The sequence below is a fragment of the Stegostoma tigrinum genome, chromosome 25 (genome assembly GCF_030684315.1).
Source record: "Stegostoma tigrinum isolate sSteTig4 chromosome 25, sSteTig4.hap1, whole genome shotgun sequence".
In the NCBI taxonomy this organism is placed as follows: domain Eukaryota; kingdom Metazoa; phylum Chordata; class Chondrichthyes; order Orectolobiformes; family Stegostomatidae; genus Stegostoma; species Stegostoma tigrinum.
This window is the reverse complement of record NC_081378.1, coordinates 24,830,153-24,846,017: the sequence shown is the minus strand read 5'-3', so window position 1 is coordinate 24,846,017 and position 15,865 is coordinate 24,830,153. Positions and strand designations below refer to the sequence as shown.

At 40.2% G+C, this 15,865-nt stretch overlaps 1 protein-coding gene across 2 annotated transcripts in view; it reads right to left on the bottom strand.

Moving 5' to 3' along the window:
- LOC125463267 (protein PHTF2-like) overlaps window positions 1-15,535 on the bottom strand; it is a 113,943-nt gene extending 98,408 nt beyond the window's left edge. Inside the window, exon 1 of one of the 2 annotated variants that reach the window (XM_048554325.2) lies at window positions 15,339-15,535. The gene's annotated coding sequence lies outside the window, so the exon portion shown is untranslated. The remainder of the gene's footprint in view (window positions 1-15,338) is intronic. The other variant, XM_059654584.1, reaches the window with a different exon arrangement.
- Window positions 15,536-15,865: the final 330 nt, after the last annotated feature.

The window sequence follows — 15,865 nt, the reverse complement described above, 5'->3', positions numbered from 1 at the left end:
GAATGAGATGCCACAGGAAATGGTGGAGGTGGGTAAAATTACAACATTTAAAAGGCATCTGGATGGCTACCTTAATAGAAAGGGTTTACAGGGATATGGGTCAAATGCTGGCAAATGGGCAGGGTAAGAATGCGATGTCTGGTCAAGCGCATACAGGTTGGACTGAAGGGTCTGTTTCTTTGATGTATGACTATGACATGTTTCATTGCGAGGGAAATGCAAGCAAAGCTGGGAGGTTAAACTTCAGTTATTATTGGGCATTGGTGAGGCCATCTCTGGCGTACAACGTAGAGTGCTGGTCAACATACTTATGGTAGGATGTTAATGCATTGGAAGCAGTTTAAAGAAAGTATTTTACCAGAGTAATGCCTTTTGAGAAGCTGGTCAGACTAGCATGTTTCTGTAACCTCTGGATTTTAGAAGAGTGAGTCAGAGATGACTTAATTGAAACATAAAAATTCTTGAGGGGTCTTAATTGGATGGATACGGAAAGGATGTTTCTTCTTATGGGCAAATCTAAAATGAAGAGTCACAGCATTAAAAATGAGAAGTCACCCATTTAAGGCAGAGAGAGAAAAAAGGTTGAGGGCCTTTGTAATTCTCTTCCTCAAAAGATGCAGAATCTTTAAATACTTTTAAAGCATAGGTATATAGATTCCTGATCACAAAGGGGAGGAAAAATTATTGAGGGTATGCAGAAATGTGGAGTTGAGATTAGAATCATATAAGCCATGGTCTTAATGAACAGGAGGGCAAATGTGAAGGGCGCCATGGCCTACTGTTGTTCCTCGCCTGTATGTTCATATGCAAGTTCTCTTAACACAGAGTAGGTGGCAGGCACAGTGTACATTCAGCAATTGGGCATCAAAGAGTTGTTGCACACCTGCATCAAAAAGACAATAGAGCAGGGGTACAGGGCTACCAATCACAACAGGACAGCACCCCCAGTCCAAATGGAAAGCTGCAGCTGGCATTGAGATCATAACGGTTAGATTTCATGCCCAGGGCAAAGAAGTCAAACCCTCTATTAGGGTGAGTATAACCTTGTGTGTCAGAGGGAAGAGAAGTAAGACGGGAACCGATGACATGCCCAAAACACAGTATGTACTTCCAAATACAATGGTATCTGAAGTGAATCAAGATCAGTGCTGCAGGTGGCTGCAACTTTCCAGGCATCTGCCCTAATGACTGAAGAGCACGTACTATGTAGCTCTGGTCTCTATGTCCTACCAGTAATTGTCCACACTCTGGCCTTAAAATTCTTTATTTTTGGCTCTTTCCAGAGATCAGTTATGGATTTTAGGAGTATTTCACAAATGATACATGCTACTACATCTCACCAGACATTAATGTTCTCTTTGCCAGAATTGGACAACATATTCATTTGATGACAGGAAGCCTTAAATGGGACAGAGGTTATTGGGTTCCACATCCAGTGTTCAACCTTGAGGGTGAGGCCATCACAATACCCAGTAAATGACACAGAAACATAGATGATAGGAGCAGGTGGTGGTCATTCGGCCTTTCCAGCCTGTTCCAACATTCTTCACAGTCATGGCTGATCATCCAACTCAACAGCCTAATCCTGCTTTCTCCCCATAACCTTTGATTCTATTTGTGCCAAGTGCTATATCTGGTTATGTCTTGAAAGCATTCAGTGTTTTGACATCAACTACTTCCTGTAGTAATGAATTCCACAGGCTCACCACTCTTTGGGTGAAGAAATGGCTCATCTCCGTCCTAAATCATCTACCCCGAATCCTCATATTATCACCCCTGGTTCTGGGCACACCACCATCAGGAGCATCCTCCTTGCATCTACCCTATCCAGTCCTGTACGTTCAGTTTCCTCACCTCCACCAGCCTAGGTAACTCATTTCTTCACACCAACTCAAAAAAGTGCATGGGAAGATCTCAAGGAACATAGACATGGTCACTCATCACTAATTCTGCCCCAGAAAGAGGCAGAGGCATTGCAACCAATGTCACCCACTCAACAGGACAACAGCAGGCTACTTGGCTTTTGAAAATGTGATTTCAGTGTCTGGACTGATCAACCAGACAACCAATGAAATATTCAGTGTGGATGAGAGAAGGACATATTTAAAAGGACCTCAGTAGCAGAGAGAATGAGACTAGAGGAAATTGTAAGTCTTATTCTGAAGCTAAAAATAAGTGTTCTTTGTCAAAGTCATGGAGTCAGAAACTTCATTTGGGATCAAGCAGCGTGGCTTCTTCAAGCTTAAATACTATACATAACAGAGGCAAAGGTGATCAAGAGTACTGGTAGAGAGTCGAAGATGAGTTCCATCAATATGAATACAGAATTGTTGAGCCACACAGTGAGAGTTTTCAGTGCTATCTAATACGTCAGGTATTAGCCAACTGCAGCAAAAAGTAAATTTGATTAGTAAAATGTAAAACATGGGGTAATGCAGACTTTCCTTTTCTATGTGATCACAACATTGATATTTGCAGTAAATGATTGCTCTCTTTCGCCCTCATATAGGCAAGGAAGAAAAAAGTAGGCTAAAAAAAATGAGAAAGTGGAAAAAAAAGGGTTGGCATGCAACTTCCAGATACAGAAAAACAAACAAGAATAAGGGCAATTGTGACAGAACCAGAATGGAGAGGAGAGGCAAGATAAAGACTGCACTACAGTACACGGAAAGCACAAGAATGAGACAATGTACTAGCAAGCATGCAAAAGATGGGAGTGATTGATTCGAGATAGGAAACTAAACAGAGTACGAGATGCAGAAAGACAGAAGAAGGGATTATTACACACACAAAAATAAGGAAAGGAAATTCCATTAACAGTGGCAGGGAGGGAGTGCATGTGAGAGACAGCTCGTGCGAGCGAGCATGCAAGAGAGGAGAGGAGAGATAGAGGGTGCTCGCAGGGTTTGGGGGGAGGTGCAGGGAGAAAGCTAGGTTGGAAGGACAGCGCGCAAGGGAGAGGAGTGGAGACCTGAAAACAGGACAAATGAGAAATGGAAAGGAGGAGCCAAGTAAATTTACATAGACTAATGAATTTTAGTGTTATACAACTTGAAAGGGAGCGGTTAAGGTAACTGTAAGGTTAATTGTAAAATGTCTTTCTGTGCATCTGCGACCTTTCCTGGCAAGGGTTAATGTTTCTCCATCTATAACCTTCGGTGTCAAACATTTTGAAATTTTAACAAAGGGTCTCTGTGGATAATCGTTTCTTATGCTCAATTGAAAGATTCTTTTAAAAAGCAGAACTATACCAATGATAAATAGGTGTGGTGGTGGCAGTAGTGACAGTGGAAATTTGGGGGGGGGGCGCGGGGGGGAAGCAGAATTCTCTCTCTAAACACATCCATGCAATGAAAGAGAATTAAGTTTTCCCATCATTCCCAGCTGGGATGGAGAAAAGTGGTTGAACAAGCACTGAAAAATTTCCTGTGGAAAAAATGCATTGACATGAAATGTTGGCAAAGAATGAACATTATTTTCAGAAGAATTCTATTTTCCATATTTGCCCTGACTCACCCTCTCTTCAAAACAAAGCGAAATCCTTAAAGGTCAACAGAACTTCCCACTAAACAAAACACTTCAAAAATAATCACGACAGGAGAAGGAAACTGATCTGAAATACATCGAGTTTATAAATGCCTTGGAAATCAAGCTATTTGTTTTTTTATGTTTTTTATGCTTGTGCTTACAAAACTAAAGACAACTTAGATGTATAATGCCACAAATATTAGCAAAGTTGTAGGAACTTCATATCTGTGGAGAGTAAACACCCTGAATTACATTATTCAACATTCACAATCAATTTAGAAAAACCGAGTGACTGCTAGACTCCACAAAGCGGAGTCCGGGCCACATTATGCATTCCAGTCTACAAACAACATTTTGCTGGGGTGCTGCTGATTGCAGGGAACTACTGGAAAAATCTTTAGTTTACATTGAACAGATTCTCAGGCTTAGGGTTAACACAAGCAGACCTCAATAATGAATGAAAGCAGGTTATTTGTTTAAAAGCTAAATTGGTGGTTTTGCTAGGTTTTCTAACATTCACTCTTCTAGAGCAGAAATATTTCAACTCTTTTTCACCTACCACAGACAAAATGAGGATAACAATCAATGCTGCTGAAACAGTAAAAGGACAGTAACAAGTTTAAAACTAAAATATATTAAAATTATGTATTTTAAAAGAGTTTCATGGTCATCTTAGTTCCTTGGAAATTCTTATAAAGCAAATATATGTGAACCAATAATCCAAGCAGGATTGAGTGTAAACATTCCTGCTCAAGAATTAACTAGAATTTGAAAGATATCGTGAGCTTTGTTTCAAGAACTCCCATGTGGCTGCTGATTCATTTACAACATGCTTGTTATTCCTTTTTCAAGTTATAACTACAAGTTACATTTTTGTAAAATCAGACATTAACAGTGCAGAAGGGAGGCCATTTAGCCCATCCTGTCCAAGCTAATAACATCACAAGATGTCTCAAGGCACTTCCGAGGAATATTATCAAACAAATTTGACACTAAGCCATGAGGAGGAAATTAAAAATTTGTTAAAGAGGCAAATATTAGGAAGCATTGAAAACAGGAAGCAGCAAGGCAGAAAGATTTACGGAAAGCTTAAGGCAAGCAAATTAAAACACAGTCAAGGGGCAACAGATTAGCTCCACAAGAAGATACTTTAGATGGTTGTAAGGGTGAAGGAGATCACAAACATAGTGAAGGGCAAAACCACACAAAGAATTAGAAACAATAAAGAGCATTTTACAATTGAGATGTTATTTAACCCTAAGTCAACATAGGCTAAATAAACTCGATGAGAGGCAGGAAACTGGCAAAGGTTTGGAAAATGTCAAACTTTCAGGCAGGACAACGTGGAAGGCCAGTCTGGAATACTTCGAAAGACTGAAATTGAGGGGTAACAAATAAGGGTTTCAACTAATGATCTGAGGGCAAGAGGTGGAGTCGGGCAACATTACAATGATGAAATCCGCAATAATAATCCCACGGGGAAATAAAGCTAGCATCGGGACCAGACAACAATTCAAGAAAACAAATTATTAAACAGAAAACATTCAAATCTCCTTCAAGTAGAAACAGCCCACACATTTGCCCTTGAGGTAACACTCAAAACCACATCTGTAGGAACTAATTTTTTTAACAAAACCTAGGTCTATATTTGTGGGAAAAAAATGATCCACAATGTTGCTTCAAAAAACAGAAGTACTGTATTAACATTTTGCACACCAATTTCTAAGTCCTAATCAACACTTAATATTTTGGCAAAAGCAAAATATTACAGATGCTGGAAATCTGAAATAAAAATGGGAAATGCTGAAATCATTCAGCCGGTCTGGCACCATCTGTAAATGGAGAAAGTGTATTAACATCTCAGGTCAGTTGTCATTCATAAAGAACAAAACATTTTATTTATAGTTCGGATTAAGGTGACTGAAATAATTACTTGTGGGTGTATCAAGAGCCCGATATCATTATCATGAGGAAAATCTTTGCAACAAAAACATACAGTTAGTACAATCCTCTTGGGGCACAACACTTCAAGCTATGTAAGTGGGTTTTAACAAACAAGCTGACATAAACAGAATTCTCACGTAAAAGGCTCAGATTTTGAGGACAAGTAAAAGTTGCGTCTTCCACGCTATTTTTAATACATTCCCAAAAGGTTTTTAAAATATTTCAGTAATTATATTTTAGACATTTTTAATTCAGAGGACCTTTTAGTTTGAAAACAAAAAAAAAGCACAATCAGCCTTAGTTCAGTGGTAGCACTCTCATTGGAGTCAGAAGAATTGTGGGTTCATGTTTCATCAGCAATCTTTGTTGACAGGGTAATACTGAATCTTATTGATAGGCTTCCTAGACATTTTTAAGGACAGAAAGAAATTATGGATATTGTAATTTTCTATTTAATACCTTAAACTGAAAAGTTGATAGTAGATGCAACAGTTTGACTATGAGGCCACTTCAGCCTTACTGCAGTGCTTCAATATTTTTTAAAGATTCAAACAGCTTCATTCTGCATCCAATCAGTTATTCCAAACATTTAAAATAAAACACATAAATGAATAAATGAAACACATCAGAATACTTCTGAAGACTGTATCAGTGGAAATAAGAGGAGGCTGAAGAAATTTGGATTTCATGGAGGCATATCATATTCACTACATTGTTAAATCTGCAACTTCAAGACATTAAAAAGTATCCATTTCATATATGTTTAACAAGCTGTAAAAATGCATTAAACAGCATACTGATCAATATCATCAGTATCAAGACTAAAGGTCAAATGCAGTGCTAAATACCATGTTACAGACCATCCAATGAAAACAACAAAATTTAGTCGAAACATCAACCTCCTTCCAAACATCAGAAAGCTATGCAATAAATCCACTGCAGAGCATGCTGCAGCTATATTAATGGAGTGCTCAGGAAATTGTGGTGTCATTTGCGTCCGATCTGTACTTACACTGACAATTCAAGTCATAACCATAAATACAACCCTGATGTATTTCTGCGGCAAGTCAATGTGGCCTAGGATCTTTCAGACAGCTGCAAATGGACAAAGTATGAGGCCTCCATCAGATCGAAGTCAGATTCAGAGCTTGATACTGCTCGTAATATTTCTCTTTCATTTGCCAAATGGATTGGATAAGTGCTTCACAATATGCTAGGCCCACAATGGGTTTTCTGCAGAACAGCAATTAGAGAAAGGCCATCCAGTACTGACAGTACTTTCGTAATCCAGTAACCGCAGGATTAGGTTTTTGCCAGGCCAAGGAACTTGTCAAACTCCAAAAGGTCATGCATTAAAGTCAAAACAACAGTAAATCAAATGCAAGTCACTCACTTTAGTGCCATGGTCAGTGACTACAGTCCTGTTGAAAATTTTTAAGCTATGAAAAATATCAAAAATCATATTCACGCACACACAATTTATTCCAAAACTACAGTATTTAGCATCCATAATGGACAAAGTGTAACAAAAAGAATATGAATAAAGATTTACACAGCGTTACTAGATGCCACACAAGGAAATCCAGAAGTACAAGTGGATGCCAGACCAGAGCAAAACAACCTGTAGTGCTCCTGCAGGGATATCAGAGTGAGAGGCTTCTCTGGAAGAAATAGCTGCCACCATTATATACAATTGACTGGAGTTTAGCATCTTTCCTGAAGCAGCAGGCAACTGGAAGCTCCGGGTCATTTTTGTGGACAGAACTTCAACACACTACTGTATTTCCTGGCCAACATTTCTGTCTTGGGCCCAGTGCAGTGTTCCAGTGAGGATCAGCGCAAGCTGGAAGAACAGCATCTTATTCTCCACATGGGGACTGTGCAGCCTTCAGGACTCAATATTGAGTTCAATAATTTTAGGTCCTGAGCACCTTCTTCCATGTCCATTAACCACCTCTCAACCTCAGGCCCTGTCATCGCGTGGGCCACCTTCAGCAAGTTTTCACCTACTTATGGTCCCCATTAGCAGCACTTCTTTCTCCCAGAGTCACTATCATCCATCCCTTTGTCTACCGAGCTACCTTTCTCTGCTTGTTCTCCACCCATCACTTACTCCTTTAAAGCGCCCTGCCATCAGCATATAGTCCGCCTTTTCCTAGCTATCATCAGTTCTGAAGATTGGGTCACTGGACCCAAAACATTAACTTTGGCTTCTCTCCAAAGATGCTTCCAGACTTACTGAGTTTCTCCAGCAATTTCTGTTTTTGTTCCAGATTTCCAGCATCCAGTTGTTGGCTTTAAATTTAAATTCTAGGCAAGTTAACACAATTTTTTTTAATACATCGAAAATAGAACTCTATAATGCACAAATTTGAGTTCCTTCCCCTCAAGCAGGAATTGACCAGGCTAGTGTCTTGGGCCCAAACATCTTCAGCTGCTTTATCAATGACTTTCCCTCCATGGGGTCCAAAGTGGAGACATTCACTGAAAACTACAAACCTTTCAGCAACCTTTATGACTCAGAAACTGATACAGTTGTGTCCATATACAGCAGGATGTGGACTATATCATTGTTTGGGCTGTTAAGTGGCAAGATACATTTGCCAGGCAATAATCATCTTCAACAAGAGAGAATCTAACCATCCTCACCCTAACATTCAATGGAATTTTCATCTGAGAAAATGCTGAATTCAACAACCTGGAAGGTTATTATTGGCCAGAATCTGAACTACACCAGACATGTAACCATGCACATATAAGAATAGGTCAGAGGTTGGAAATTCTGTAGTGGGTAACCAATCTCTAAGCTCCCCAGTGCCTGTCCACAATCTATTAGGCACAAGTCAAGAGTGTGAGATGTTACTCCCTACTTACTTAGAGAAATGCAGCTCCAAAAACATAGGAAATAAGGGTAGGCCATTCAGTCCTCTGAGACTACTCCATCATTCAGTATGATCATGGCTGACCTTCCAACTCAGTATCCTGGTCCAACTTTCTCCCCTTCCTGTTAATTCCTTTAGTCCCAAGAACTAAATATAATTCCTTCTTGAAAGAATTCAATGTTCTATTCTCAAGTTTTTTCTGTGCGGGAGAATACCACAGGTTCATTACCCTCTGGGTAAACACATTTCTCCTCATCTATGTCTTAAATGGCTTACCCCACAGCTTTGAACTATGATCTTCCTGTATTTATGCTGTCTAACGTTGCTAGAATTTTAAAGGCTTCTATGAGATCCCAACTAATTCTTCTCAACTTCTGTAAACATTGTCTTAACCAATCGAATCGCTAATATCTCAGAGATAGCAGATCTTTCCTGAAGGGTCTCAACCCGTAACGTCAACATTCCTGCTCCTCTGATGCTGCCTGGCTGCTGTGTTCCTCCAGCTCCACTGTGTTGTCCCAGTCTCTCCGTATATGATGCTGGGCTGGCAATGTGGTAAACCTTCGTTTCATTCCCTCCATACCCAGGACATTCTTCTTCAGGTAAGAGTTCAAAATTTCACACAATTCTCCAGATGTGGTCTCACAAAAGCACTGTACAACTGCAGCAGGTTTTTCTTACTCCTGTATTTGAATCCTCTCACTTTGAAGGCCAACATACCATTAACCTTCACTGCCTGTTGCACCTGCACGTTTACCTCCAGCAACTGATGTAACAAGAACATCAATGTCTCGTTGCACCACTCCCCTTTCCCAATCTATTACTATTCAGATAGTTATCTGTCTTCCTGTTTTTGCTACTGAAGCAGATAATCTCACATTTAATCACATTATACCCACGCATTTGCCCACACATTCAACTTGCCAAAATCTAAAAGAAGCCTCTCCTCACAGTTCACCCACCCACTTTTTTTGTGTTTCTGCAAACTTGGAGACATTACGTTTTATTCCCTTCATCTAAAATCATTAATATATATTCTGAATAGCCGGGATCCTGGCACAGATCCCCACAATATCCCACTAGTTGCCGCCTACCACTCAGAAAAAGATCCACGTGTTACTACTCGTTTCCCGTCAGTCAGCCAGTTCTCAATCCCTGTCAGTCACAATGCTCAACTCCACGTACTTTAATTTTGCTCATTAATCTTTTACATGGGACCTTTACAAAAGCCTTCTGAAAGTACAGTACAAGAACTAAACGGTGTTTGATCGGCAGCCCATTGAACACCTTTAACAATCGTTCCCAACACCACCAGCACCACCTACCTACATGAATCACTGCAACAAGTCAGTAAGGATCTTTAGGAGGCACCTTCCAAACCTGTGAACACTACCATCAAGGATAAAGGATACAGGTACATTGGAACACCATCACCACATAAATGGCAGTCTAGCCAAGGCATCCATATCCCATAATGGAATCAGGAAAAGGGTTCAGATATCTAACAGTAACTACGTGTCATTTTGCTTTCTTAGGATCATGTAATGTTGATACTGAGTGGCTCAGAATGTGGTCCTGACCAAGTCATTCTTCCTAGCCCAGTAGATCATTTGGAACATGTCTGGATGCGATGATTATTCACATTGATAACAGCCTAACATGACCCTTGAATCCCACATCTGGGCAGCAGGGACACCCCTGTGCAGCAAACCTTTAAGGGTTCCGCATCAATCCCCTCCATCCATTCACTTCTTCCAATAAGATGTGTCCTTCTAGGGCCTCATTATCCCCAAAGTGCACATCTCTCTGGAGAGTCAAATTATGGACAGCAGAGCTGGCTATCTCAGTGAGTGAGTGCTTTGCAGAAAGACATTGCACAGCACTACTTAACCAGTTCAGGCATCAAATGCCAGTTCTTCAAAAAGCCCAAAGATGGTTGCCTGAGACAGCAAATGGTTTCAGTTCCATGCCTCTGTCTCAAGTTCTCACAGACAGACAAGTAACGAGCTCTCAAGGGGACATCCCAGGGCCCTAGAATTCATCACGTAACCCTGCAGTAACCAATGGAAATAAAGAGCTGCATAGGATGAAGAGTCATGGCACTTGCCAGGAAAGCAAAGCATACATGGAAGATTTTGTGGTCGTCACAGACCAATTGAACCTTAAGAGAATGGAAGCATTTCCTGTTGATGAATCTCACTGGACAGTCAGTCAGTATGTTGATAGTGTACAGGTACAATCGATGATGCCACTTATCGGGAAGAATCCAAAAATGGACACAAAACTGCACTGTCTCATAGAAACTCCAACTTGTGAGCCAAGTCTGAACCCTGGTGTGTCACTTACTTCTTCACAGGACTTACCTAATTCTGTGGTACAGCGATTACTGACTTCCCACTATGTGTCCACATTTACTCAGCTGATCTGCCTTAGTCAACGCATACAACCCATACAACGCAATCAAAATCAGAACACGTCCCTTACTGAGCTCTCATTGTGTCCTTTAACAATATTAATTGACCTCAATGGATCAGGCAAGATTATGACACTGTATTCCCTTCACCACAGCACCATGAAACTGGCACATTGTTATTTGTGACCCCATTCATCCAGGCCTCAACTCCAAATGTGGTCCAAAACTACAACTCTGAGGGTGCAACAGCAAGTCCCTTTTGTCCTCTAACCTATTGGAGAAACATGTGAAAGCATGCGGGAACAAGAAGTTATTCTATTTTACCATCACAAGTGAACTTAGTGTATGTAATATAATTAGATCTCATCTTAACTTAACCAATAGAACCTTCCTCCAGAAAAAGGAAAGGTTCTCATTATCCTGGTCTCAGAGTATGCTTCAATTATTTCCTGTTCAGCTTCATGTGCTAACGAGCTGAGAGTATGACAGGGCAATTCCCTTCCTAAGTCTAAGCAGGCGGTCAGCCCACTTTGGAAGGTACGGCCCTTTTTAATCGAACAATCCAAAAACTGGCTTCGCTAACTCTCTTACTCGTCTTAAACAACTGCTGCCTTTACAAAAGGAAATGCAAATTCTCTTTTAAAACACAAAACTTAAACAATGTTTACTCTAAATTCCATTCTGTAAAAATGAACATGCAATCAAAAATCCTAAAACATTATATATGTTAGATCTAAAATTAGATTATATGTTAGATCTAAAAATGCCTCAGTTGAGGATTGAAAATGTCTTTAAATGTCTTTTCACTTTATAAATTTTTGATTAAGTATATCGTCAGTACAAAACATCATTAATCTGGTAATTAGGTCACGCACCAGAGTATTCTAACAACAGCTTTTCTGCCAGATTTCAGTCCGGTAGATTGAATTTGGGAGTTTACTTCCAAGCTCACTGCACGTCTGGTTTACTGTATACCCACAAAATCCCTACAGTATGGAACCAGGCCCTTCGGCCCACCAATTCCACACCTAACCTCAAAGCATCCAACCCAGATCCATCCCACATAATCCACCTAAATCTACACATCCCTGAACACTACGGGCAATTTACCATGGCCAATCCACCTATCCTGCAAACCTTTGGGCTGCGGGAGGAAACCGGAGCACTCGGAGGAAATCCACATCAACACAGGGAGAATGAAATTCATAGAAGTAGTTATCCAGATTCAAGAAAGAACATTAAATGCAAATGTTCAAACACCACTGCAACACTGTCAAATAATACAATGATATTACATGACTCTATAAGGTATATAGAACCCAGAAAACTCAAGCTAATTTACAGCTATGGTACAACTGTTTCACACTAAGCTGAAAAAGGAAATGAAACAGGTTTCCTTCATTAAGTTAGCATGCTTCTGACAGGATACATAGCGATCATATCAAAAATAGAAAGCAGAATAATGTCTCTGTTGTGCTGCCCTCCATATTGAAGAGTTCATGAATATCTATTATCCACGCTCACACGTACATTGGCCCTTAGAATTGCTTGAGAGTTGAGCATGTGAATCTCAGAAAACCAGTGGCAGAAAATCTAATGCCAAGAAGAAAATGCAATGTTTTCACATGTTTACTTAATTTGCATACACATGGTATAGGTGAAAAATAGGAATCTAAACTTTATGAGGGATTGAATACCACACTTTACACTTCAATTGCACAGAACAAGACAGCAAGTAGGGTACCATTATAAATAATTTGAATATGACTGGTGATAAAAAGCTATTATATTAAGACCATGTCGAGAAAGGGAGCATCCTGATGCTAATCTGAACTAATAACTTTAAATCCAAATTTTGCAAGTACCAATATGGCAGATAGATTTATTCAGAGGTAGGTTATCAAAATAAATAAGCTGACATAGCAGTAAAATGAAACAACATGATAACAAAATTCTATTATCTAGGGAGATTTAAAATGTTAGATTATGTCACTTCCCATCAGGTTAGATAGTGCTAACTGTTTTCTTCATTATTAGAATGAAAAATATTTATCTTTTGACATTAAATCAAAAGATATCACAATTTGATCCACAAAACTATTTTCACCAACTATGTTCTGTTGTGCCTAGACTTCACCAGTATTTTCACTCCTTTTGACATTGACAACATACAAAGCCCTCTTACCTGAAGTCACACTCACCGATTGTTTAGTTATACGATTCCCCTTAACAATACCTTTCACAAGATCTGCCTCCACTCACGTCATGCATGTGGATTTCTGCCAAAAGCAGAATCACTCTCTTTTCAATGCTGCTTACTCAGATGGAATCTGTAGATGCGCAATCTCAGAGTCCTCCAGTATGCTAACACTGCTTAACTTAACCTGGAGCACATCCTCCATATGTGTCTCAACTGTGTTCCTACAAACTACTGATCAACACTGATAATGGGAACTGCAGATGCTGGAGAATCCAAGATAACAAAGTGTGAAACTGGATGAACACAGCAGGCCAAGCAGTATCTCAGGAGCACAAAAGCTGACATTTCGGGCCTAGACCCTTCATCAGAGGGGGGGGATGGGGAGAGGGTTCTGAAATAAATAGGGAGAGGGGGAAGCCTCTTCCAAGGATGCCCAACCTGAAGAAGTTACCCTCCTCCCTCCGGACCAACCTCAGGGAATGTCTCTCCCACTGCCTCTATCCATCTTCGGTCCGCTTCCCCCTTCACATGGCTTTTGCCTCTGATCTTTTTTGCATAAATTACATCCTCCACTTATTAGCCAATCCCTAGCTATTCATTTGATGATAGTTGATGAACTAGTATTTTCACAACATCGAGTCCTGAGAATTATTCATAGAAAAATTTCATAGAATCCTTGCAGAGTGAAAACAAGCCATCGGCCAACAAGTCCACACTGCCTCACCGAAGAGCATCCCACCCAGACCCATTCCCCTACATCTGCATTTCCCATGTCCAATCCAAACATCCCTTTATCCCCCAATTGTGTGCAAACTAATTTCATGCCCTACAATGGAGTAAAGAAAATGTTGTTTCTTTCAGATCTTTAAAGTCCCAATTATTTGTCGTAAGTCAACCAACATCCAGATCTTTCATTGTTGCTATGGAGTGATTCTTTGAGTGTCGGTAGAGACTTGTTGGGCCAAAGGGCCTATTTCCACACTGTAGGGATTCTACAAAATCATTTGCTACTGTCGTTTTTGGTCTTACTATCTTTCTGCTCTCAAACAAAAATCTTACACTGTCCTCCTCTGCTAAAGCATTTGCTTTCTCTCACGAGGCCCAAGTCTATCCAAGGTGTAAACACTTCACTTTTTAACATGAGCCTTCTCACAGTCGCTCCATGCTTTGACACCTATAAAAGTACGCTTTACCCTTTCAAAAGTAGTCATGCGAATGGAGTGGAATGAAGGTCAGGAAACAATTCATGCAGTCTACTTATACTGTTTCACAAACTCAAGATGCATTTAGCAAAAATTAACCTTTTTTTCCCAGTTTTGACAACTTCTACCCAATGATTACTCCTGATCTCATGTGCAGGGCTGATATTGTTCAAAACTGAGAAAAATTATGCTTACTGTGCTTGGAAAGAGGCCACATGAGCTTATCACCTGTGGCTCTTGCTGATTGGCTCACCTTTTAATTAAATTGTACTTACAGATGGGAGTATTCAATTCTGTTATCCACTAGAAGTATCTGTCCCTTACAGGACCAATACTACAACATACATTTGGAATCCGTCAAAATAACTGATAAAATAAAAAGCAAAACAAACAAAAAGAGTGAATACAGAGTTGATTGCATACAGTTTGCCACACAGTACCAGCAAAAGCCTTCTAGAATGCTTGTGGATGCTGATAACCCAAGGTCACCCATGTGAAAATCAAAATCTTAGCAAACATAGCAGAAGTCTTTCAACAACCAGTCATGCAGAGCATCATCTCATCAGGAAGAGATTAATTATTTGTACGAATAGGGGGTCAGGGGAACAAAATGTTTTATTTCTGAATCATTTACAAAAATACAAAAGGAGACCAAAAAAAATCCAGTGTCAGGTTCAACCAGAATTCAAGACAAAACGCTGAGTGAATCTTTCTGGTCTTCGCCCAAAAGTGGCGACCACATTTCCAATTCCTTAGGATTTCAGTTGTGCGCAGAAAAATGTGAAGAAGCAATATACAGTTGACTTTTCCTGTTTAAAAGGAGGCAATCACTTTTAAACCGCTCGGTAAAATCTCAGAATCATCCCAGGATTTAAAAAAATCGATAAACTAGCTCCATGCAACAAAAAATATCTCCTACTAGGGACTTAATCGATAGGGCCTAACAAGACCGAAGTGAGATTCACATCAGAAATCAGCGCAGCTTTTCCAATAATAAAATACACAGAAATAAGGTTGCCTAAAGATTTCAAGGGTGTATCCTTCCAGCAAACCCCAGTGCCTTCATCCATTTCTATTCCATATCATAATCTCTCAGCTATAATAGTATCCAAAGCCAATTCGTTTTTATTTAAATTATTCTTTCAATTGCTCACAACGTTATCACTCACCAACATACATTTCCCCCCTCATTTCCATTTCTGCTCAGGCTGCCGTCACTCAGCTCCTTCTCTGGAGGGGTGATATACTGCCAATCCCTCAGCCTTCTTACTCCTTTTGATTTTGAATCACGTCTGTTTCTAACTGAGGAGGCTGCAGTCAGGCTCGCGCAGAGTAACAGCCTTTTCCGTCCGTACTCCACACGAGCGCCAACCTACCGTAATATCCCGGATTGCAACCCCACTACCGTAATACACAATGAACCCATCTACCGCACAATACCGCAATACATCAAATATACCACATCCGCTGGGGATTTCAGGCAAATGGCTGTAATATGAGTGATAATGGGAACTGCAGATGCTGGAGAATCCAAGACAATAAAATGTGAGGCTGGATGAACACAGCAGGCCCAGCAGCATAAAAGCTGACGTTTAGGGCCTAGACCCTTCATCAGAGAGGGGGATGGGGTGAGGGTTCTGGAATAAATAGGGAGAGAGGGGGAGGCGGACCGAAGGTGGAGAGAAAAGAAGATAGG